This window comes from Miniopterus schreibersii, assembly GCF_964146895.1.
Source record: "Miniopterus schreibersii genome assembly, chromosome: 6".
Classification (NCBI taxonomy): Eukaryota; Metazoa; Chordata; class Mammalia; order Chiroptera; family Miniopteridae; genus Miniopterus; species Miniopterus schreibersii.
Window position 1 is genome coordinate 42,926,565 of NC_138107.1, and position 26,385 is coordinate 42,952,949.

Sequence of the window (26,385 nt, forward strand, 5' to 3'; positions counted from 1 at the left end):
TTGACTTCTTTGCAGCATTTGACACTGTTCAGCAGCTTTTTATTTTCTCTTTTAATTATCCTCTCTCCTCCGGTTAGCTGCTTCTCCCATTTCCTTCACGGTTCCCTGCTCCTTTCTCCTTCCTCTGCTTGACCAAGGGCACTTCCCAAGGGCATGAATCCCAATCTCTCTGTCTCTCTCCCTCCCTCCCTCCCTCCCTCCTTCCCTCCCTTTCAGGAATCATTCATTCCATCTCTCAACGCAAATCACCCCTCCCTTGGACTCTCCCTTATTTTCAACTCTCCCGTGAATCATTTTTTCTAGCACGTGGTGCCTCTACTGTGTATTTAACCCATTCAAAAGCCTTCATTTCTTGCCCTTGTGCTATTGCCCCGTTCAAAAGAGCTTCTCTCTTGACCTCATTCAACTCTTCAATAGCGGCACTGTCCTCCCAGCCATGCAGTCTCCCAATCTTAGAGCCTCCTTCATCATCTTCATTCCAATCACTCACGGCTTGTTGATTCTTGAAATCTCACCTCTATCTCTTGCTACCTACTTGTCCTGACCAGACCCTGTTTGGCTCAGAGTAACTGCTTCTCTTTTTTCCTGTTTCCTCTTTCCAAACTGGCCAACGTGCTGCTGCCATTCTGATCTTTCAATCACCAATCCTGACATTTTGATCTTTCTGTCACCGTCCCCAGCAATTCAAAAACCCTCACCACCACCCACATGTCTTAGTAATGAGGGGTAAGTAGAGCAGAGTCCCCTAAAGCTCAGGCCCTGGAGCCTGAAGGCCGGGCTCTGAATGCCAGTGTGACCACTGAAGGGCTGCGTGCCTCAGTCTCCTCATCCCAAATACAGAGTTGAAAATAACGTAACGTCTCCCTCGGAGGACTGCCGTGAAGATAGGGTTCATTACATGATGTGATGAATTTGGAACAGTTCTGGTTTAGTGTTAAATTTTGATGGCTCCCAGCTAGACTGGCCTACACAGTGCCTCCTAAATGTGTGTGGCCATTCTCTGTTATCATGCTTGCGCTCATTCAGCTTTTACTGTGTGGGAAACCCTTTTTCCTCCTGGCTGCTCCATACAGATTCTACCCATGTCAAAGATCAAGTCTCTTTCCAATTTGGCAAACTTACTGTTGCCATTTTGATCTTTCAATCATCACCCCTGGCATTTTGATCTTTCCCCACCCAGCCAGGGGTATTCTCTGGTGACTCTCGCTGCACCCCATCGCTCCTGCCTCTGAACTTCTCTAATACTTACTGGATGTCCTTAGTCAAGTTGTTCTTCAAATTACCAAGTGTGAGAGGTAGCCCACACCTGGAGAGAGCATTGGTGTTGGAGCCCATGGGCTGACTCTTTACAATGGGTTCCCCTAAGTGAGTGCTTAATGTCTCTGAACTTCAGCTTCTTCCTCTGAAAAAGCTGTAACATTACCTCATTTATAAGGTTTTCTCAAAGACTGAACAAGACCATGTAAAGCCCCTATCACTTCATCAGCCATATTAATAAATGTTGGTCCCCTTCTGGTGAGACTGTAAACCTGCCAAGGGCGGCTCACATTCCTCCCAGCTCCAAGCACAGCACTCTGCAGAAATTAAAAAGGCATGTAGGTGAATGGCAGGCCGAATAAATAAACTCATTCTAAATCTAATGATTCTATGACAATATTCTGAAATGGGATCTTCCATACCATAAAATGCAAATAATAAAGTGTGTTTTAACATATTCAGTCTGCCAAGAACATAAACTGATTTTATTTTTGCTCTAATGAGGGAATATATTATCCACCTAACCTTTATCAAACTCTTCTATGATATTAAGATTTATTTTTTTTTACTTAGAACTCATTTTTACAAAATCCAGAAAGTCCACGACAGAAGAAGAAAAAGCAATTGCAACACAAAGTAATTTGAAAAATTTTTCATACCTAAAAAGGGAATTTTTAACCACAACCTTAGTCATAAACCTTCAACAGGCAAATCAGAAGCAGTGAAAGATGAAGCACCCAGGAGAGAATTAGGTTGAAGTGCGACTCGGGTTCAGGCCGTGGGTTACAGCACTCACAAGACTAGCTGCCGGAAGTGGGTGCTGTACCTTTATCACGGCCGCCCCCACCTGACCACCTGTAGCAGCCTCAGAGGAAGCAGACAACCCCCACACACTTTCCAGCTGCATCTTGGAGCCACAAAGTACGCACACACAATCAGCCAACGTATAAAACTATCAGAAGCATCAATGTGAAAAGGGGAAAATCTTCAGCTCCTGATGAGTAACCTGTGTTATTTAGATTCTGTCACCAACACCAGAAGTTAAGCTAAGGGGAGACCCCTCTAAACACACCCACACAACCCTGATAAATGGCTACACAAGTGCACGATCTTAACATGAAATATTTGGGGGCACTTAAAAGGCTGAAGCAGCAAATACTCTAGTAGAGGGTAGGGGGCCCAGGGTGGGTAATTTGGGGGCTGTAGTTCTCTTCCCCCTGGTGTTCAATGACAAATGAAAATATGTCACTGAATCCAAAAGCAGGGAGGACTGCTGCTGCCTTAGAATCAGGGCAGACAAAGAAAGGACTCATGGCCCCGGGATGCCACATTGTCCTACAAATGAAAAGGCTGGATCTTATTGAATTAATGTAATTCACACATTAGGAGCAGTATTCTTTGAGGGGGCTCCTTTAGAAATTCACATTATTTAAGTCAAGTGGAGAAAAAAACAGCAAAAAATAAAAATAAAAGCAACTGTTTTCAAGTAATTTTTAAAACTTTGCTTTGTTCCACTTGAATAATATTTTAATCATCATTTCAAGTGGGTAAATTAAAATGCACCTGCACTGTAAATCATAAGAGAACACACCTGCTCTTCAAATACAACCTAAAAATAATTTGATTCCCCCCAAGTTCTCATTTTATATTTAATTTGGAAAGCAAGAAGAAAAATTAAATAAGCTCAAATTTTGACCCACAACTTAAAATCCTAAAGAAATCATCAACAGGCATTAAAGAAAATGTAACTTTTCAACATATACCCATAATCCACACTACAGCAGTATTTGAAGAATGTAGTAATCATGCCGACGTCACAACAAGGAGGGGCTTTCTATAAATGCAAGGGATGTCCACCACGGCAGAAGAAGTACAAAACTTTTAGTCTTTAAGAGCTATGTCCTTATTTAATGTAATATTCTCCGCTATTAAATAATTTTAATTTACCGCTAATAACAGCAACAATATTCTCTGTCCATTGAGGCCAAAGAAACTATCAGAGTATCTACCCCCTTGTTTCCCTTTCCCATGAAACTTGCCTAGGGCCACATCTGGAGTCAGAGCAGGGAAAACTGAAGATTTCTTCCTCTGCCCAGTGTGCTTAAGTTGGACAACTCTTGTAAGTCTAAATATAAAATACACAACTTTAAATGATCGTCGTTAATGTTAATAAGCTACAAAGGCAGACCCTGAAGTCTTCTGAGTTGGCAAGTCCTAGAACCATGCTTCCTTCCCACAGGATGCGGCTGGATAAACCAACTGCCTTAACTTTTTTTCCTAAAAACAGGTTAGGGAATCTATAATTGCTTTCTTTGCAAGAATGCAGATTCAACTGCCTGCAGATTACACTCAACAGAAGAGAAAGGGATGGAGGAAAGTCCGGTAAAATTTTGAAAACTGTAGCTTTCATGATAGATTTTGGGATGTAATTTCCAACCATGTACCCTCACCTCCATTTCCTCATCCCCCAATAAATACAACCCCAGTTACTCATCTCTTATTCTACATATAATGGTGTCTGGGTAACAATCTCATCTCAATTTTTCTCGGTCATTTGCCAGAATTTCTCTTGGAGAAAAAAAAGTATGACTGGATGAGGAATCTGAGTGATGCAAATTCAGAACAGAGAGACCTCATTTTATTGCACTCTCGCTTTACTGTGCTGTGTTTTGTTTTGTTATTTTACAAATTGAAGGCAAACCTCTACCAGCAAAAAGATTAGGAAATTTGCTTTATTGTAGTGTCTGAAACCAACCAAACCAGAAATATCTCCAAAGTATGCCTGTATTTCAATACCTTAACCTTTTCAAACTCTATCTTGATGAAGGAGTTTACTGTTTCCTCTTCATTCTCCCTTCTGAAAATGTTAAGGCAGTAAAATTCCTTCTCCTTGTATCCTGTTGCAATGGCTGCCTTAATATTTATTTTGATACAATATTTGAGGTATCAAAGTGAAGTTTTTACTTCTTTTCTTTAAAAGAGTATCACAAAGCCAAATTTCAGCCTCACCTACAAGACAATGTAATAATTAAGCTGCTTTTGAAATTCTGTTCTTACACATATGCCCAACAGAAATGCATATGTGTGTTCACTCAAACGTGTTCTAGAGTGTTCAGCAACAGTGCTATCTGTAATGGCCAAAACAACCTGAAAACCACACAAATGGATAAATACTGGTACACTAACACAATGGAACACAATTTAGTGCTGAGAATAAAAAATCGACCATTATGTGCAACAACATAAATGGATTTCATGAGCATATTATTGAATGAAAGAAGCCAGGCACAAAACAGTGCATGTGATAATAAAACTCCAGTTATATAAAAGCTGAAAAACTGGCAACGCAAATCTATGCTTTTAAAAGTCAGAGCAGTGGTTACCGTGGGATGGGTCATTAAAAAGGGAGCATGAGTGATTTCTGAGCTAGTACTAGTGATGTTTTGTGTCTTAACCTGGGAGCTGGTTATTTCAGTATTCACTTGGTGAAAATTCATCAGCTTGACGAATGTATGTGATATATATACTTTTCTCAATGTATAATTAAATTTAAAATTTAAATGAAATGAAATTAGCTGTTTCTCTCAAGAAATAGATTTATAGGTGTGAAAATTAGAGTGGCTCAGCATAGCAAAATGGAGCTAAAGAGCTGGACTCAAATTCAAGATTTTACCATTAATTATGCAATCTTGGCTTCCACTCCTATACAATGAAGCGAACAGCAAAGATTAAATGACATAACAGTGAATTTTTAGCAAAAAGGATATACAAATGCTTATCACTGTTGCATGCAATGTGCTCTTTTTGTGGGTTCAGGAAAGCAAGCATCTCTGAAAGTAGGGCAAAGGTGCAGACTGGGACTTCTTCAAGTAAGTGGATCCTGTCGGTGGCATCTCATTTCTAAAGCTCTCTGCTAAGCTCTGATCTCTTCTCTGAGAGCTCTCAATCACTCCACACTTTACAGTCTAGACCAGCACTTTCAAGTAGAAATATAATGTAAGCCATATATGTAATTTTAAATTTTCTAGTATCCACATTTAAATGTAAAAAGAAACAGGTAAAAATAATATTTTTATTTAACCTTATATGTGCAGAATATTTGTATTTATTTCATCATGTAACCAACCTGAAAAAATTGTTAAATAAATATTTTGTTCTCTTTTGTATACTATATCTTTGAAATCAGTGTATGTTTTGTACTCACAACACATCTCAATATGGACTAACTGCATTTCAAGTCTCAAAAGCCGCACAACAAGTAGTGAGTGGCTCCCACACTGGACAGCACAGCTGGAGTCTAGACTAAAATGTGATTTCAAATCATTCTGGAAAAAAGCTAAGATCAGGTAAACCCTATAGGGATATGTAATGATCTTCATAAACCTAGCTCTTAAAAATTAATTATACTTCAAGCAATTTTTGTTGTTGTTGTTAAAATATATCTTTATTGATTTCAGAGAGAGGAAGGGAGAGGGAGAGAGTCGTCATTGATCAGCTGCCTCCTGCACACCACTGACTGGGGATCGAGCCTACAACCCGGGAATGTGCCCTGGCCAGGAATCAAACCCCGATCGCCTGCATCCTACGTCAGCACTCAACCACTGAGCCACACCTGGTTGGGTACTTCAAGCAATTTTTAACTGCTATTAAGTTCAACATTAATCTCCTATTTATTCAATATTCAAAATGGTGATCTAATAATCTAAAATTTGGTAAGATGCTATGATTATTAAAAATAAACTTATAAATTATAAACATTTTTGGACATTGGGACTGTCTTATTTATTTTATGTCCTGCCCAGAGCTTTGTACACAGAAAGTGCTCAGCATATATTCATAGTGAATGAACGAATGAACAAATTAAGCAAGCAAACAGGCTGGTAGAAAAAAGTCTAGCCTTGCACCTCACAGCCAGTTACTGATATGATAGAATGTGGTTCACTTGTTCACAATCATTTATGAATTAAGAAATCAAAACGGGAAGAAACTCACTAAGGCAAAATTAAGATTTTTTTTAAAAAAGTCAGTCCTATAAAAGGAGGGGAAACCCTGCTAAACTAAAATTAAAACATAATTATAATGCATAAAAGTTATGGGAATGTCTATAACACTATTTTATAAAGCCATTTATCATACATTATGTCATCTAGATGACATACATACAGCAAATATTATCTAAGCCACCTGTCAAAGGAAAGTTTTTTGTCATATATGCCAAAAGAAAATAGATCTGGAAATACATGTGTGAAACAACCCATGGTTACATGGCTTAAAGAACATCTTCTATTCATAAGAAGTTTCCCCCATTCATTTTTGCGATATTTTATATCTGACTGTAAGTCATTTAAGAACTTTTTTATTTTGGAATTTTATGGCTATCATGTTAAGTATTAGCTTTACTATAAACATCAAAAGAATAAAGGGGGAAATAGGAAATGAATCATGGATTCCATCTGAACTTCCTAAGTTAAAAGGATAAGTAGCAAAATATTTAAGGAAAAAAGAGATGAACTCAATTTAGTCATGGTATTTTGAGAGGAAAAAAGGTAAAACTATTTTACTTGCCCGATCTCAGATCTACAATCTAAAAGATAAGGGCTACAGTGGAGAATTACTATAAAATACTCAGACTTCAAAGGTTCCCATAAGGTCAAAATATGGAATAAGTACAAGTAAAAAACCCAGGCTAAATATAAAATCAATGTATAATAAGATGCTTTCATTATTTAAATGTCTTTTTTGAGTATTCTTATCAGATACTCAGAAACTTAATCTACTCTGGAAATTTTAATGAATAGAGAAGAAAAAACTGAAGAAATTAATACAATTTTTAGGCAAGAATTTTCTCCTACATATTAAAAAGAAAAACTAGTGTTATATTTTAATTGCTATAAACTACCCGAACACATAAGGAACTTAACTTTTATTTTAGGGCAAAACGGACAAATCTCCTTCAAATGAATTGAGCAACAAATACTTGTTAGAGTTAATGTACACATACTTGGGCATTTTATTTTTTTTAAATTGTAATTGAGATATAATTGACATATATTATTTTATTAGTTTCAGCTGTACAACATAGTGATTTAATATTTGTATATACAGGGATGGACAAAAGTAGATTTACAGTTGTTCATATGGAAAATACTATAATGATTAATAAATAATAATACAAAAATAAACTCACGTACTCAAACCTGTAAATCTACTTTTGCCCACTCCTGTATTGTGAAATGGTCACCACAGAAGTCTAGCTAGTATCTGTCACCACACATAGCTACAAATTGAATTTTCTTGTGATGAGAACTTTTAAGACCTATATTAACAATAGGTATTTTAAATTGATAATGCTACATATGAACTGGTAATTTTCAGTTTACTAAATAAAATCACTGAATCCTAAGAATTATGAAGAGGGATCTTAAAACATGTAGCCCAGTGCCTCTCAAACTTAAATGTGTATGTGAGTCCCTGGGGGATCCTGATAAAACGCAGATTGTGATTCAGAAGGTGTTAGGTGGGCTTGAGACTCTGCATTCTATCAGGATCCAGGTTATACTGATGCTGCTAGTCCAGGGACCACGTGTCAGGTAGCAAGGTTCTAATCAAGCTTAAGGGAAGTCCCACGGCTTCGGCTTAGAATGGGAGCAAAACCTGCCTCCAACGATAGACGATGCCAGGAGGTACTTGTGGAGCAACAAAGAAAGCCTGCTTCCTTATCTAAGGATAGAAGATACCCTTTATCTCCCTACATCTCTTTTCCAGTTAAACATCCTCACTTTCTTGGCCAGTTTCCAGATCCCTAAACGTCTTGATCACAGAGGATGCTCCCTCCATGGTCAATATCTTTCTTCCCCAAATAGTCCTTTGGGACAGTGCAGAGTATTCCATACATGAGACAACCAGGCCTGAGAACAGTTGAGTGAGATCACTGCACCACCTGATTTAAAGAGGACAGTTTTCTTCACGAGGCTCTAAGGAGCTGTCACCTTCCGTAAGAACGAAAGAACCATGCTGTGCTAGCGCTCACAATCTTGCACAGGAACTGGTACCAAACAGGTGTGCAAATTCTGTACCTGAACAATTTTTTTTTTAACCCAAATGTGGGAATTTACATTTATTCTTGTTAAATGTCATCTTGCTGCTTTGGGCTTGGCAGTCCCTGAGGCAATTTAAAAATAACAGATCAAATCAGAAATATTTTCAGAAAATAACAACTCACAAAAACCCTTAAAAATGTATTACCTAATAGGTCATGCATATACACATATGTGAAAAACACATGCAGCTTTACAAAATAATTTTTAAAAAGAACATCCTTGGGACTACTATTCAGGTTGGAAGCAAAACATTGCCAGGACCTTGGAAAGCACCTAATGAACCCCTTCCCCATCACCTTCCCCAATGAATCCCGCTCCATCACCTCTGGGGGTAACTGCTACATTCATTTTTTTTTTGTTACAAGCATTCTCTTAATTTTCTTTATAGTTTTACCATCCATATATACATCCTACACAATATATTTAACTTTGCATGCTTTTGAACTTTACATAAATGGGATCATACTGTACATATTCTTCTGTGTCTGGCTTATTTCATTCAACATTAAGTTTGTAAGATTCATCCATACTGATGTATCCATTTTTATTTGTTTAACAAACACTTACACAGAAGGTATTATATGCTGGTCACTCTCCTAAGTATGTCACAAATATTAACTCATTTAATCCTCCTAACAACAGTATCAAGTAGGCACTATTATTTTCCCCAATGTACAGAGGAGAAAACAGTGGTTAAGAAAATTGCCCAAGGTCACAAAATAAGTGGCAGAACCGAATTTTGAACCCGGGCAGAATCCTTGCTCTTAAACACCAAGCATGCTCCCTCTCCACATCCTCTTCTATGTGGTGGTGGCTCATTTCTCACTACCGAATAGGATTCCAGCTCATACATATAGCAAAATGTGGTAATTCAATCCAAGGTTGATGGGTATTTTGGACTGTTTCCAGTTTTTGCTCTGATAAACAATGCTTTTTTGAATATCTCTGTCCATATTTCTTTAAGCACATGAGGAAGAATTTTTCCTATATGTATAATTAAGATTAAGACTGCTTAAGTTATTAGGTTAAACTTGTGTTAGTTAGGTAATAGCAAACTGTTTTCCAATGTAATTGTATCAAGTTATACTCTTACCAGCTATATACAAGAACTCCCATCCATCTACATCCTTGTCAACGCATGGTAGTGTCAGGTTTTTAAATTTCTGCCAATCAAAGGATATTTATGGTATGTTGTTGCGATTTTAATTCACATGTGCTTGATTATTAAACTAGCCATTTGAATTTCTTTTATGAAGTGCTTAAGTATATGAATGCACAGTATCATTTTTCTGTTGGGCTGTCTGGCTTTTTTATTGATTTATATGTGTTTTTTACATATTCTGGACCAGTTCTATATAGGTGCCACAAATATCATCAACTATTTTGGGCTTGTTTCCTCACTCTTCATGTTTTAGCGAACAGAGTTGTATTCATATTTTTTCAAACAATGAAAGTGAAGGACTCCTCATACATTTTAAATCTTTGTCCTATTATGAAAGCACTTCATAGGTCTGCACTTAGAATATTCATATCTTTCCATTCACTGCATCTTATGAACGGTCAAGGGACATTGTGCTGACAGTGACTGATATGGAACAAAAAAAAAACGATGAACCTGACATATATAAAATTATGAAAGGTATCAACTAGGAAATTAAGGACCATTTCAGCAAATCCCACAATATTTTGAGGACATATATAGATCTAACTCCTTTTAAAGCTTCCCAGTCCTCCAAACCCTACTGACTCTCTTTTCTCCCAACTCCTACACAACTTACCTCTACTATTCATCCGGACTTTTGAGCACATATTGCCATGTACTATATTCAAATGCTTCATGTCCCTTTATATATGCCATCTCCAATATAAAAAAACTTCCTTACAGACAGGAAACACTTATACTGGTATTGCATTCTGCATATTGCATCTAGTGCCTAACAGACTTCTCAGCAAAGAGCAAGTCCTCAGTAAGTCTTGGTTTGTCCAAGAAGTAATTTTAGGATAGGTTATATTAAAAGAACTTCAAAGTCAATGTATATAACTCATGCACTAGGAAACTGTACAAAATCAAAACATAAATTGATTCAAGAGAAATTAAACTAAAGTTCAGTATGAAGAAAACATAGGTGAAAAATGTACCTGAAATGGTAGGATGGGAACAGATTATCAGAGCTTTAAATGTTCTACCGAGGATGAATTTAGACTTCTGTGGGCAGCAAGAAGCCATAGGTGGTTTCTGGACAGAGAGAGTCAATGAATCCATTCATTCATGCATTCATTCAACAAATACATATTTATTGAGTACCCACTCAGGGCCAGACACTGGAAACAATGCCCCCTGAGCTCCTGAAGCTTAAGTCACAGTGAGGGAGACAGATCATAAACAAGTAAACAACACATATAGCATGTCAGAGAGTAGTAAAATCTACAGAGGAAAGGAAGGAGAGGAAAGGGGTGGGGTGTCTTGGAAGGAAGACAGTCCCTGAACTCCACAGGGCAGTCGGGGAAGGCCTCCCTGAGGGGTCGTGGGGAAAGAGTTACTCCTCACTGTGTCCTGTGGGTTCTCTCTCCCATTCCCATGGACCTACCAGGCTGGAACATTGGAACATTTTAATAGCCAAAGGGCAGTTAGAAGATCCCAGTCCCCTTTCATACCCCAGGTTCTGAGCCTCCTTACCCCCCTATTTCTCCTCAGCCACCCCACCCTATCCAGATCCATTTCTGACCCAATCGGGATCTCCAGCTCCAGGCTGGATGGCAGAACCATCTCAAAGTCTTGTCCTTCCTTTGCTAATGTCCCCTGAGCCTGGCCTTATCCCCTCCCTGGCCTTTGAAGCTGGGGTCTCCCTTGGGCCTTTTCTCAGTTCCTCAGAATCCATCTTCCCTCCCGGGATGCATTTTCAGTCTCAGGCAGGAAGCCAGTCAGGTTTTCCTTCTGATTTCTTTCCCACCTGAATGACCCATTCCAGAAACTGGCTGCTGGCAGGGATGGCAACAGTAGCACCTGAGGCTGCTGTAGGGGTGTCTCCATCAGCAAAATACCGGGGTCAGAGAGGAGCATCATATGGGTGCATGTGGTTGCACACATATGTGCTTATAGTGAGTACATGTGTGTGTGTATGCCCAGGTCTGTCCAAGAATGGGGTGAGAAAAGGGTGTGGGCATGTAGACAGGAGCCAACAGAATCTAAGAGAACAAATGAGAAGAGGCAAGTGTTCACACAGAGAAAAAATGCAAACACTTGCTAAGAGAGGGAAAGAAAAAGACACCCAGAAAAGAAACTCTTGCAGGTAGCAAGATACAAGGGTAAAAAGAGTAACAAGGAAGGATGAGCATTAGAAACCCAAAATGTTGAGAAAATAGCAAGACACACACACACACACACACACACACACACACACACTCATATACAAATCCATCTAGAAACAGTGTGAAAGAGACAAGACTGACACAAAATTTAAATAAAATTCTGTCAACAAATGTCCCCAATCTGAGGTGTAAAAAGAGGAGAAACCTTATTCAAATGAAGAATCTGCAAACCAGAGATATGCAGCCTCTGGAGGAAACCGAAAGTGTACTCCCCGTAAACAGAGAAGAGGCCACCTTTTATAGAAAAAGGCCTGCCCTGATTCTGATTGGTCCATTTTTATGCAAATAAGGAACCCTAATCATACAGTTCTGATTGGTCCAAATATTACAGTCCTGATTGGTCAGAATCAGGTATTTCTGATTGATCAGTATAGATACAAATGAGGATATATTAGCTCAGTTCTGACTGGAAGGGGCAGGTCTCAGTCCATTGGTTGAAAGATGGATTCCAAGAACTCCTTTATAAGGGCCGGCTCAGATGGCAGGAATACAGTGCAGGAGGCTTGGTAGCTATCTATGACTTTTCCTGAAATACAGTTCACGTGAAAATGCCTCCATCAGAATTGGCTGCTAGCCTCTGGTTATGAATTTGGGCCCACTTAACCACAAGGAGTCCTTCTCAGGGTTCACAATTCTAATTTTCAGCTTCCCTTTAAAGCAATTATTTCTCAGATCAATGCTAACGTAGCAAGCAAGGCACAAAGGCCTCTGGCTCTAGTAGCTAGGAAATAAATAACAGAACACTGCTAAAGATGAAGTGTTTAGAAAGAAAAAGCTTTATAAATGTAAATGTAGATGTTGTTCTCATATTCTGGAAATTTGGTTGCTTTCACTACAGAATGCAAGAAGCAAAGCTCATGGGTAAGACCGCTGTGGTAGAGCTAGGATAGTGATCTTGAATGGTCTGGCCAAACTGCAGGAAAAACAAACCAAAACTAAACAAACAAACAAAAAATTAACCAAAAAACAAGAATGCTCCCATATAGAGATGCAAGTAAACAGGCTGCAAAATATGAGTATACACCTAAAGTTCCTGTGATGCTCAGGGTCTCTAGGCAGCCCCTCAGCAGTGGAAAGGAGACAGCACCCTCCTTCCTGTGATAGCTGCTCCTTCTCCACTGTGACTTCTCCTCTGACTCGAATTTTCTGTGAGCCTTCCTCTTGGAATCCTCTGGCAATGACTCACAGGGCAATAGGGCCAGTCAGCAATACCACAGCCCTCCGCAAGAGATGCTGTGTAGGAGGCAAGCAAGATCGGTGGACTGTTGTCTGTACCAGTTTTTTCCTTTCTCTGTTCAGGGAGGATTTGCTTTTCAGCCACATTTCCCTCAAAACACATCCCTGTCAGGAGATGCTTACTGCACAGATTTCTAAACGATGAAATGATCTGAGTTTGGCTACTTAGTCATAACAAAACTAAAAACAGTAAGATGAAAAAACAATAGTGTGATCATCACACCTACAAAAAACAACTTTATACTTGGGTGAAATCAAGAGATCAGAAAAAAAAATGCTTAAACTAATATTTTCCAACCTTTCACTAACAGCTAGGGCTAAAACCACATGTTTTGAAGGTCTTGCACTGTGTTATTATTAGAAGTCACAATTCTATTGATACTGATGAGTCATTTGTATCGGCGGAAACCAAGAACTTCCATCAACATCATGTTACACACAGTCACTGTGGCTTGGCTTTTTCTTTATTACTGGTCAAAGCTGCTGCAGAATGCTTATTGAAGCTAAAAAAAAAAAAAAAAAAAAAAAATTAAAAAAATGAGAACTCCTGAGGGTGTGCAAAGCTTTCTTTTCCCCAGCTGATCTCACTTCTCAAGATAGTTAAGGATAATTTGATCAACTTGTAACTACAAAAGGAAGCTTATTTAGAAATTTCAAAAAAAGTCACACTGACCGATGAAAATAAGCAGAACTGAACTCCAGAAACAAACAGCAAAACTATCTCTGAAAACAGATGCCAGCTTTAAAACGACCTGGGGTCAGGTGTTTGTCTGTTTTTCTTAACCTTAATAACATGCAACGGATACCAACAAAATCTGTCATTACTTAAGGACTGGAGCCACACAAAACAATGTCGGGCTAGCCACTCAGCACCCACTCTGCTTCTTCCCTACCCAAGACACACATGCTCCTCGCCAAGGGAGAAGTGGGTCAGGTTTCGGTTACACCAAGAAAGCCTAAGTTAAAGGTTCATGAAAGTTCCTTCTGGTGCTAAGGAGAAAAATAACAGCATATTCCCTTTCCCTTACTACCTCTCCTTTTCGTTCTCCCCTTAAAGAGTCCCAGAAATTTAAAATGAAGTAAAAATCGGTTTCCCTGAGGGATTTCCAGAATTGCTAATTCTAATGCAGTCTCTACAAAGGTAGAAATATGTCCAGTTTCTACCCTGCAATCAGAAGGCTGTGTTTGGCTGCTGGAAGGAGAAGGGAACCCAGCTCAGCAGTGACCACAGGTCTGAAAATAGCCTTCCAGCAGCTAAAATGCCTGGTGCTCTCCCAGGGTAGCGCTGGCACTGTGGGCAGTTGACAGAGAGGCCAGCTGAGCACTGCAACAGCCGCATGAGTCAGCAAGCACTTCTGGTAGGAAACTGCTGACAAGCTAAATTACTCTTGCATACAGAAGGTGCACACACCTACCGAGCAAAAACAAAAACAAGGTACATGCAAATAAGCAAACAGGAACCTCTCTACTCTTGCAGTTCCTATTCTCCAAGGTTAAACCAAAAATATAAATAATGTATGTGACTACTTAATACGTAGTAGTAGCAACTAACAGTAATTAATTGTGGAAATAAACAAACAACTCACTCTCAGTGCTGTGATGTGTGGAACAGCTGTGTTCAAATCTCACAAGCTAGTTAATTTTAACTGGTTTTAATTTTAACTGGATTTAACTGCTTTTCCTCCCTTCTGAAAAATCAAAATAGTTGCCATATTGACCACAAGAACCGGTAACAGACAAGCACAGTTCCTGTTTTTCAGAGGGGACTTACTTTCAAACCCACAATATCAAGATGCTTAACATAAGTGGAAATTTAAAATTTATTGTTTGATGTGGGAGACTGAAACCTGTACACTAATTCAGATCCCACAAACGTTATGGAGTAGTCACATCTCAGGCTTTATCCTACGCATCTTTCATCTTCTCTCGTTTAATACAGGATCCAAAAATTGACGGGAAAGCTGGTTACTGGGTCTCAGGGCACATTTTCCCACAGGAACCATGCCACACCAATAACATGATGTTTCAGGATATTCCATGAAAGTGTCCCAAATTTAAAAGAGGAATGAGAGGTTACATTTGCAATTTAAAAAGAAAAAATAATACTGTAACAATAGTTCCAAAACTAAAGAAAACACTCGATTGCCTGTTTGAGAAAATGTCTAGAGGAAGATGAGTCTTCTAAGTGAGACTGTGGACTTGGTCTTTAGCTTCACTTTGGCTCTTTAATAGGGTTTAATGATTAATTTCACTTTAAAATGCATGGTGTTCCCTGGCTTTGGCATATCATTGGAAAATCTTTATATTTACCAATTGTGAGTACTGATTTTTTTTCTCTCCCCTCAAACTGATCAAAAGTTAGAAAAGAAGTAAAAATGAAGGGGGTGGGCGGTGTGAGAGGCAGTCGACTGATGTTTCTCTCTCTCCCCCCCTCCCTTCCTCTCTCTCTAAAATCAATAAAAACATATTTTTTTTAAAGTTAGAAGAGAAAAAGGAAGGAAAGGCTATAAAGAGGGGATACCAGAGAGAGGGGAACAGAAAGAAATGTAGTCAGGGAGGAGAGAAGGAAGGCATGTGGGGATAATTAAACTACGAAGACAGAGGGAAAGCAGGAATAGAGAGAAGTCCCCTGCTAGACAATGCACTCCCAGAGAGGGGACACTCTTCTCATCCAGCTAGATGCTCAGGGATCTGACCCACAGCAAAGGAACAATGAGAGCTAGGGAGCCCACTGGGGCAGTTCCAGAGACTAGCACTAGATGGCGCCATCAACTCAACATAGCATGGTTGCTGGAGGCATTGGAGGTGGGCAAAGGGTAGTATGGAAGGCAGTTCAGACTCCCCACAACTGGGTTTTATTTAGTAGGCAACACCTGTATCTAAAATAAGCATGGTTTCATTAATCAGTCAACCTCTGCAAATGTCCAGATGTCACCACCATCCATAGGAGGGGCATGCCAATTTTGAAATAAATTTATCATCTCAGTTTTTATCAATCAAACTGTGGGGTGGGGAGGCAGGTGAGTGAGAGCCACTGCTTTTTTTTCCTTTTAAAATGCAACATTTAAAGATAATAGAGTATTTCAGGTTCACTGCTACTGACTAACTGACAGAAATTCCTAATTATAGACCAAGTGACTTTCCCCTGAAGCTCTGTTTAAATGTCAAATAACACACAATCTTGCTCTACAGGTTTATGTGAGTAGATCAGTGTCTGGCAAGGGGAAGGTGATGCTCACTGACAAATATATCATTACATTAAAAATCATCTGCCCTTTATATCTTTAATATTGCAGTGGTTTATATCCTCTAATCTGCTTCTCTATATTCTCTGTCCAAGGCTGGATTTATAAACAGCCCTCTCTTTGCTCAGAAATTTCCTCCCATCACCACGTTACCGGTGTGTGAAATTCCACTATTCTCATTTTTAGGGTTTTATCTCTTTGGCTTCGTCTCCTATTAATACGCTGATGCTTCACAAAAAAGTAATGCACTAAGTATGCTCAGTTATTTATACCCTAGTAAAACTTCTTTCATAAAATCCTTTCCTGAGACTGGTTTTGAAAGGGAAGGAGGGCACTCGTTAAGGGCACTGGATGGTCAAAAGGCAGCAAAGCGAGGAGTGGAGGACAGAAAGGAGTCATTGGGAGAACTGACAGCAAACCCTGTCTGGCTTCTTCACAACTGCAGCAAAGATCATCATCCCAGATGCTGATCTTCCCAAGAAGATACATGAAAACTAAGAGTTAAATCTAAGGTTGTCTACATTTTCCTCTTGCTGAGTGGGTAATAATACCCTTTAGAGTTAATTTCATTTTTTCCCCACAGTTTGACTCTTCAAGGCTCATTCATTTGCATAATATGGAATCTTGAACCCAAGTAGATATTCCACAAATCAATGCAAGTAATTCTCATATTAAATCAGCAGCTTTAATTTAAGCTCATCATTGTTTGCATAGATATCTTTATGCACTCCTCTGCTTGATTTTTTTAATCACTTCAAACTTCCAACAGTGACACACTAAAAGCATCCCTCCATTTAGCCATCTCCAAAAGTTGAACTAAATACTGAAAAATAAGCACAGTACATTCATACATTTGACCTTTTCCCAAATTGAGCCACAAATGGACACTTAATGTTCCAGCAGTTCCCAAGACAAATGCCTCTTGACTAAAGAAGACAACTAGGGTGTCTGCCCAGGACACAGCTCAGTCAGCATTCTAAACAGTGACCCTGCAAACTCGAGGTAACTGGGGTCACTGCCAAAGCTGAGTCCTCTAAAACCATTCAACTCTCTGGTTGAGAGTTGCAACATGCTAATCTGGCAAGATAATCTCTTCCTGAAATTGACTGGAATGAGAGCAAAGGTTACCTGCTTTTATCTGTTACTAGTGGCTAATATTTCTAATTAGGAGCTCTAATGGAATTGGATCTGAATGAAATTCTTCCTCTGTAGTAGAATAATCAACCTATTATAGGAATGGTTTCTTTCACCTTTTCCTACCTCATCAGAAAAAAAGCTAAAAACAAATTCTTCACATAACCAGAGGGTAGGAGCCTGAGCTATAGGAAAACCTTGGGGACAGAGCCATGGGACTCATGCTCTACTTAGTTCTTCTTTTGTCTTTACATGTCATCACTTCCACTTTCTGATCCCCAAATGGACACTTAGATCTGAGGAATGCCATTTTAGAAAGTCAGCCCTGTGAAAGATAGGAGGTATATTCACTCAGGGGCACTGAGAAATTATTTTTCAGTTTCATCTTTCAGATAGACAGCAACAAAACATCCAATATTTGGTGAACTGGCCTGTATTTCCACTTCTGAGACCTGCTGGAGGGCGTTCCCACCTCCAGTGAAAAAGAAGAGGAAAGGGGGGGCTGGGAGTGGAACAGCATGGTGGATACAGAACAACTCTAGTGTCAGACACCTGTCTTCCAATCCCTGCTCTACCACTCATTAGCTGGGCAACATCTGTCCCTCGGCTTCTAATGATCACATCTAGCTCTGGGTTGTTACCAGGATTGAATAAGTTAATATGAGTAACACACAAGAAGCTCCCAACACAGGTTAGCTACTATCATCAAAGAAAAAGAAAATACAGGCGTTTTAGTTATAGCATAGTCAATTTGTTTTAAATAGACATTGTCAACATTCCTAAATTATGCTGAGAGTAGCCTAAATAATCATTCTTGATCTGTAGAGGTGCGAGACCGTCCTGCTCTGGGGAAGGCAGTGGCTTCAGACTGAAGCTGGGTTCACACTTTCACTGAAGATCCTTGCCCAGGTCCCATACCTACCAGCCAACAGGGAGGGAATGTCTGTGTAGCTTCTAACTATTCAAACATTGTCAAAACGACCTTGAATATGTTGAAAATAAGAATGCTAACTTGTGGGGTTTTTTCCAAGTATGAAAACGAACAGTATTCTTGGCAATTAACAATTCTGTTTCTAGCAGGCTCTAAAAACACAGGTAAATAAATCAATTCTGGACTCTGTATACAAGGACCATTATTTGCCAAAACGGCGCAAAGGGTTATATCATGGTTTATGCAATACTCCAAAGGGCCAATGACAATAGTGAATTAATAAGATTAGGAGGCTACGGGAAAGAGGAAGCCTAAGTTTTAGATGGGCACTGATGGCAGCTCACTCTACAGGACCTCAGGAAAGGATGCCCCAACCTCCCACACAGGTCACATTCCCCTTTACACTCTCTGCTGCATGGTAACCTTTCCTTCCAAGAACATGCAATGGGTTACCTGTTGCTATCTGATTAACATTATCCAGCCTACTAGATGTTCTGCTTCATGAGGGCAGGAACCAGGTGCTCCCTGCCAGCACCATGACTGGCTAACACCACACCTGCCACATACGAGATATTCTGTATATGTTTGTTTAGTGAGTGAACGAGGCATCTGCCTCCAAAGAATGGCATTTCTGGACACGTGGCCCATTTTGTGGTATCCATAAACTTCTGCTGCTCAGGAGAATAGAGGATGGGAAGAAAATAAAAACCGCCAATAATCTGTGGATGCGGGGATACCAAGAAAACTTGCTGAGGGTGCACCTTCTTATCAAATGGAAATAAGCAAGCTGGGCTCTGTCATCTTTAAACTCCAAAGTGAGAGTCTAAGCTGGCTATGACTTAGACTTGCAGGGTCTGGAGGAAACTCCTGGAGCATCTGAGGAAAGTGATGGGGCAGGGGGAGGGAGAGAGAAGGATGGTGTGAGACTGGAATTGATGGAGAACTTGGAAACGCAAAAAGCTTTCTTCTGAAACTAACCTGGAGCCAGCTGCAGGCTCGGGAACCAATGAAAACAATCATGAGAAATATGGGAGGACTGGAGAGTGGAGGATTTAAATGCTTGGGAAAGAAGAAAATGAAAACTGACACAAGGACAGGAGGGAGCTCCTAACCAAGTGCTGGCTCTCAGGGGCATCGGCAGGGTGTCCTACAGTCTTCGGGAGAGGAATAAAAGGGTCAGGGAGGGAAGTGACACAGCTCAGAACCAAAGGACAATTTATTATCAGGCTAAGGAACAAAAGAGAAGTTAACCAGGGAATAAGCCGGAGAAATGGTGATTATGAAGTCACTGGGGAAGACCGAGACATTTTGGCTGTAATTCCAACGACTACAATGAACGAGTACGTGAAATGCTTTCAGATTGGGGAGATTTATTATTTTGGAAAAAATAGCTCAAGGAAAAACAAAGGCGAAATTCCTGCCTGATTTTTGAAGCAGTGCCACTAGTAGGACAAGGTTCAATTCCCATATTCTTTAGAAAAGAAATGGTCCTTGGAAAGGACACAGCGGTGATTCTGAGGATACTTCCAGTTTTAGGGAAGCTGAGCAGCATGTTGATGGTAAGATTAACTTTCAGTTTCAGGTAGACTGACATTTGAAATTAACATAAAAGAAAACGGAAAAAAATGTGAAAGGAAAACCTTGAATGGACAAAGAAAGAACTACTTTTCTATTAAATGTGGCTCCAGACAAAAAATAAAAGATGAGTAACATTCTGGGCAATCTTAACAAGTTTACAAAAGGTTTAGTTCACATCAGGTTTCAGTTGGGACTTGAACAATTTGTAAATATTTATGTAAAATTTAAAGGTGGGACAGGAAGAGGTCACACACTGTCACTGGTAATCTTCTGCCATTCCCAAGGCCTTGGTATTGGTTTTCCTAACATAGCTCCAGGTATGCCAAAAGCTATCTCCTTTATCAAGGAAATGTCAATTTTTGCAGCCAGCCCTGACTTCTGAACTGCTAGTGCCTCTGACAGGGTCATATGTCACTGGAGCGTCTTCCACATCCAGATAGGGAAAGGAGAGGAACAGGAAGGAAGTAGTGTTTGCTGTCTGAATTGCAAATTTTGACAAATTTGTTCCATCTTTTACTGTTTTCTGTTTCTTGTACATGAGAGTAGGGGCCATGTTCTCTGTATGCTATGTTCCCAGTCATTGCCTCAGAGCTAGATTCTGTATATAGGATCACGAAATAACCCTTAGACAATCAAGAAAATACTCATTCCATTTTGATAAAATTCTTTCCAACAAAATGAGAATCTTCCTCTTCAGCAGAATGAGCACAGTGCCTAACTTTACAGGGTTGCTTTGAGGAGTCAATGAGTTACATGTAGGTCAAGTTGTTAGCACCGTTGCTGGCACATGGTGAGCATTCAATAAATCACAGCTATTATTTTAGTGGGTATTTTCGAATGTCAAATTTTCACGGAGGTCCTCAAGCATTAAATAGCCAAGTTGCCCTATCTGGTCAATAACAACTAAATAGTGGGCAGGTGGTTCAAAAGCAATGAATGATTTACCTGGAGAGGATTACATGGTGCCATCCATGGTATTAATGTTTTGGCCTTTCGACTTGCATTCTCTATTGAAAAGAAAGCTATCAGTCCCTGCGTAGGACTCAATGTTGATTTCAAGTTTTGCTTTTCTTGTATCTTTCAATTTTCCCAGCAGCTATAACCATTCATTTGGTGGAGACTCAGAAATTGTCTACTATGTGCCAGGCCTTTAGAAAATAGCCAGACACGGAAATATTAAACAATAAGATGTATTAGCCCATTAAACGTTCTCATTCAACATTTTAAAAATTTTAGGCTAATATTTAAAAATCAGGGATTCCACATAAAAATCTAGATATACAACTTCCCTTGGAAAAATCAGATGATGTGGCAACACAAGGCTAGTATTCCCACCCATTCCTGCCTGGCTACAGTGGACAAAAAGAAGCTGGGTAACTGTAACCTGCCACTCCACCCTATGCCCCTTTACCTCACCAGGACCAGTGAAAAATGAAAAGGAAGGGCTCAGTGTTCAAGAATTATTAAAGATTTCAAGACAACAGAAGATTAAACCGAGTGTGAGGTCCTTCGGGGGGGGGGGGGGGGTGCTGTGCAGTGGTGCAGGTCACATGCCCAGGAAGCTGGTCCTGCTCCCCACCCCTTCAGCCAAACTGGAAAGGTATTTATTTATCTAAGTATTCTGTCTTTCATTCAGCATCAAGTCAGCATTTACAACAAGCCAGACACCATAGCCCCTGAAATCTGAGGTACAAAAAGTAGGGCAGCGGAGCCCTGCACAGCTGAGCTAGAGAGCCACTGGGATCTCTGTCTTCCCTCGTTAAGGCTGGATCCATACCAAGGACACTAAGCACAAGTTAATCCAAGTAAAATTAAACTGCTCCCAACAATACAGATTGGTCTGAGCCCTTTTGTTGGCATCACTGGAGCCTTGATCACAAATTCTGAGGAACAGCTCACAAGCGCTAATGAATAAGTCCCTGTCGGCTGTGCAGACAGTGGGCCCAAAAGTGAAGGGCTGGTCTAGGGGAGATTTGAACATGAACCTGACCATCTGGTTCTCTGTGACTCACTTTGATCACAAAATGAATTGCAACAAATTGAAGAGCACATGGCTAGAGTTAATTGTCTCATCCGTAATCTGAACCTACTTTTAAGCAGTTATTATTACCCTCTATCAGGTGGAAACGTTTCCTACCATCACTGCAAAGTGCATTTTCCTGATGAACTGTAATGGATCATTAAATTCCATATCTGAATAACAATACTCTGCACTTATGCAGTGCCTTTCATCCAGGGATTTCAAGGCAGTTTGCAAATAATTAAGCCCCTTACACAGCAGCTAGAGGTGAGGGACTGGAAGGGACTTGCCTGAAGACACTGATTTAAAGGCATAATTCAATAGAAAGAATGAACAGCTTCCTCCCAAGCACTAGGAATACTGAAAAGTGAATGGGGCGGGGGTGTCCAGATTCTCTCCCTCACTTTCTGCCTTACTCCTTCTGTGGCAGATCCTCACATGCAACACACAAAGAACTGAGAAGTAACTAACAGGGGTGTTCGTAATTTAGCGATGAGTTCAGACATACACACGTATGAAGAGAATGTTTCTCGATAAGACCCTGGCATATACAATACAAACTGACATTTCAATCCACCTGCAGAGTCGACAGATACCAGAAGAATTAACTCAACACATTTATGATTACCAAATGGCAAACCTAAAGCCTTCCAAAATCCAAAATGAAATTAATGCTCTGCACAAATGAAGTATGTTTTAACAAACATTTGGGAATCCCAGAAACGGAATACACAACCATGGAATAAAGTACGTTTGTTAAAACTTGAATATTCAAGTTTCCAGAATAGCAAATGAGGTAGAAGTGGGCAATCAATGCACTTTTTAAACCAGAACCCTGGGAGGGAAAAAAACATTTCAGCCACTCAAAGTTTTGTGGTGAAATTATAAACTCCCGAAAACTGAATTTATAATGGAAATGCTGACAGACCTTTTACTGGAGCAGTTTGAAGGCAACGATGTAATTTAGCAATCTCTCTTACAGAATAAAGACTAATTCTAACGAGATGTCATTTTTGACTCACGTTTATTATTACCTGCAAGGATGAAAAATGCCTTCTACTGGAGAGCTGCTGGAGAACCAGGGCGGGGCAACCTCCCACAGAAGCAAGACTTTTTCTGCCTTACCAAAATAGCCCTCTCCGCGGAAGGAGTGGCAGCCTTTCACGCTCAGCTTCTCTCATGTCAGCCAGAGCCTTCGCGGCTCCACACGCCTTTCCTACAGGTTACATTTTAATGACCTGAGAAAACCGTTATCAGAGTTAACATCTCTAATTTTACTCTAAACGGACAAAAGCGAAATATCTCATTAGGCACCATCTCGGCCAAGGTTCCCACTAGGCAGGAAAGGATTTTTATCTAAAGTAATTACCCTTTTTAGTTAAATACACTCAACAGATTAAATTTACACAGAGAGTAAAAGACAGCAGCACTAGACAGAAAGTGAAAACCGAGGGACGGTGCGTCTCGCTATCCGCGGGTGCGCCAGGAGTCTGCGGTTCGGTCGGGGGCCCCCGGCGCCCCTGCCCCCCGTCGCTCACGTTTCCCAGGGGCCACCGGTCTCGGCGGCCGCCAGCTGTGAGGTTCGCCTTCTCCAGCCACAGGCTAAACCATACAGGGAGCGGCTGGGCCCGAAACTTGCCCCAAGTTGTCCAACTCTCCCACACACAAAAGGGTGCTGGGGATACTCCGCGTACCCAAGACCCACGAAGCCACGGCTGCGCGGCCGCTTTCAAACACGCACACCCGGCCCTGCCTCCTTCCTCCCACGGTCCGAGTTCCTGCAAATCCTCGGCCAGACCGAGGTCGCCGAAAAGCTCACTAGAATCCCCTCTCGCGGGCAGCTGGGGTAGTCCATGAGCGCCGCCCGCCGCCCTCTCCACGGCGCTCGGCTCTGAGCACCGGGTGAGAACTGAGACCCACAGAGCGCCTCCGCACGGGGAGGTGGAGAGGTGTCCCCTGGATAAACTCCTTTCCTTAGACTGAGCTTCTGGGGCTCGGAGACTGAAGTGTGGGGAGGGCGAAGAGGGTGCGTGTTGCACTTTGATTTTATGCAGAATCCTGGGGAAAGGGACAAGCAAGATTTCCCCCTCCGGTGGCAGGAGGCTCTCGGTTTGCCTTTCCAGAGGCGCATTCTGATAACCTGGTCACTGGCTAGTAGGGATTTCATCCAGCGTGCAGCCCGAGGTCTGCGCTGCGAGGCCCCAACCTGCCTCTTTTCGAGTGTAAACTTGGGCTTTGATGACCCGCCAGTCTCAGTGGCTCCGGCTACCCAGCGGCGACTGACAGCTGAGCGCAGAAGCGGAGCGGCCCGGGCGCTCACCGAGCAGCCGGGGGCATGAACGCCGCAGGCAGGTTGGAGGCCGTCGGACCCGCGCGGAGACCGCGTTCCGGGGGCCCGGGCGCCCCGGCCTCGCCGGGCGGGGAGCAGGGCCGTGGGTCTGACAGCTGCTCCCGCTCCCGCGGACGCGCGCCTCCCTCCAGCCCGCCCTCCCCACGCCTGACTTATTACCCTCCGCTCCTCCTCCCCCTACTGTTCCAAAACACCAGTCGACGCGAACAAAATACAATGCCGCCTCGCCCGCAGTAAACATCCAGGCGAGAGAGCGCACATTTGCCGCGGCGCGTCCGCCAGCTCGGCTCCCACCGCCTTCCCGTTCCTAGAAAATGCTTCATGAAAGCGGGCAGGGAGCTCGGCCGGCGGCTGCGCGCCGGGAGACGGCGGCTCCCTTCCCGCGCCGCTTCCCCACGCCTCCCCGCGCACCCACTGCCCCCTCAAACTTGCCCCGCTACCCCGCCCGGCGCCGGGGCCCGGGACCGGGGACTCACCTCACCAGAGAACTTTGCGTCCTTTCCCGCCTCCTCTTCTCTGCGTCTTCCCAGACCGCAGCCCCCTCTCAGCGGCCGGCGCAGTGGGCGGTTCGGGGGTCACCGAAAGCTCGAGGAGAGGACACGCATCACATGGCAGCTTGTTCCCAGCTCCCCGAGTGTGCCGGGAAGGGGGAGGGGAAGGGTCGAGGGGAGGCCGGGGGTGGGGAGCGAGAGGCGAGCGGCAGCGGGAGTGGGCAGGCGGGTGGCGAGGGCGGCGGCGGGCGCTCACGTTGGCGCGGCTGCGATCGTAGCCCGGGTGTGCACGGTCGCTGCGGCGGCTGCTGCTGAGGCGGCGGCGGCCGGGCGCTGTTTGCTCCGCGAGGCTCGGCTCGCGCTCTCCCCGGAACGCCCACACTCTCAATCGCTACATTGTTGACATTCGGCGCTGACGTCACCGTTCCCCATTCACAATAACTTTACGGGAGCCGGGCAGCGCACCTCCCCGGCCGCTGGGGCGCCGTACGCCTGGCGACTAGCGTAAGCCGCTCCGCGAATGGCGCTCCGGGGGCTGGGGCGGGGGGCTGGGGCGGGCGCGCGCGCTCCGCCGGCTCGCGGGAGGGGGCGCGCCTCACGCTGCCGCCGCCGCCGCCGCGCTCCCCGCTTTGTGCGGCCGCGCGGCCGGGAGAGCCCTGCGCTCAGGGCCCAGCTGGCCGCCTGGCTCGGTCCGGCCCGGCCCGGGACTCTCAGGGACCTTGAAAGGCAAGGGCTGGGGTCTAGTGGAGTGGGGAGTGGGGAGTGGGGAAAGGGCTGGTGTGGCACGCAGGGAGGGGGGCAGCGTCCCGGGCACTACACACAGGGAAAGGAGCGGGACCCCCAGCCCGGGGATTCCTGCGTTGTCTAGCGTTTCCCAGGAGGGGCAAGAAAAGATGCAGCGCGGGCCCCCCACAAAGCTGACCCTTTGGGGTGGAGCGAAGAAAAGAATGATCTCCTGACGGAATATTGATGTCGATGTTTGAATCCTCCCCGAGGGCCTCCGCCTGCCCCACTGAGGGAGCCTCGACGCCCCCACACAGGGTTTTAGAAGGGGGGCAAGAAGTTGCCAAGTGTGGATGAAAAGCCAGCCTCCGCAGCTTCAGCCTCAGCCCCTTCTGGGCTCCAGCCTCTCTCCAGCCTCTCGCTCTGGAGGCTGCCAGGGTGTTGCTGCTGCACTTTAAGGCCATCGTGTGGCTGTCCTGTCAGAAGAAAGCTTGACGGTGGTTAAGATTTTACAGAAAGTAATTAGGACTTCGACTGAACGAACATTTGCAATAAAAGAAGGTTGTGCTAGTATAGTGCTGGTGCCTGCAAATTTACCCCTGCCAAGGCCAGGAAAGCCTGCCATGTTTCCCTGAACACCTATAACTCGGCCCCCTTGTGTACAGGCAGTATTCCATATTATTACGTGTGGTGCTGATTTTTAATGAATATTATAAAACTTTGGCTCGGTCTACTGAGAGAAGGATCATAAATCCCCCCTGTAAAATGGGCACTGGCATATGCTGAGGAAGCAGTGAAGCGTTGCCCTGGGAGCCTTGTGATACCAGCCAAAGTGTTGCTGTGAACCACCTTCGATTGAAGGCAGGGTTTTTAAAAGGCCCCATTTTGAATGTCTGTGTGGAAAGCTAAGCGATGGTGAAAAGGAAGCTGGAGGGCCAAGCTCATTTTTCT

At 42.7% G+C, this 26,385-nt stretch overlaps 1 protein-coding gene across 3 annotated transcripts in view; it reads right to left on the minus strand.

The window, feature by feature from the left end:
• Positions 1 to 25,229, minus strand: part of BACH2 (BTB domain and CNC homolog 2) — a 307,025-nt gene extending 281,796 nt beyond the window's left edge. Inside the window, exon 1 of one of the 3 annotated variants that reach the window (XM_081140753.1) lies at positions 24,697 to 25,229. The gene's annotated coding sequence lies outside the window, so the exon portion shown is untranslated. The remainder of the gene's footprint in view (positions 1 to 24,696) is intronic. The other 2 variants (XM_081140754.1, XM_081140755.1) reach the window with 2 other exon arrangements.
• Between the last annotated feature and the right edge of the window lie 1,156 nt (positions 25,230 to 26,385).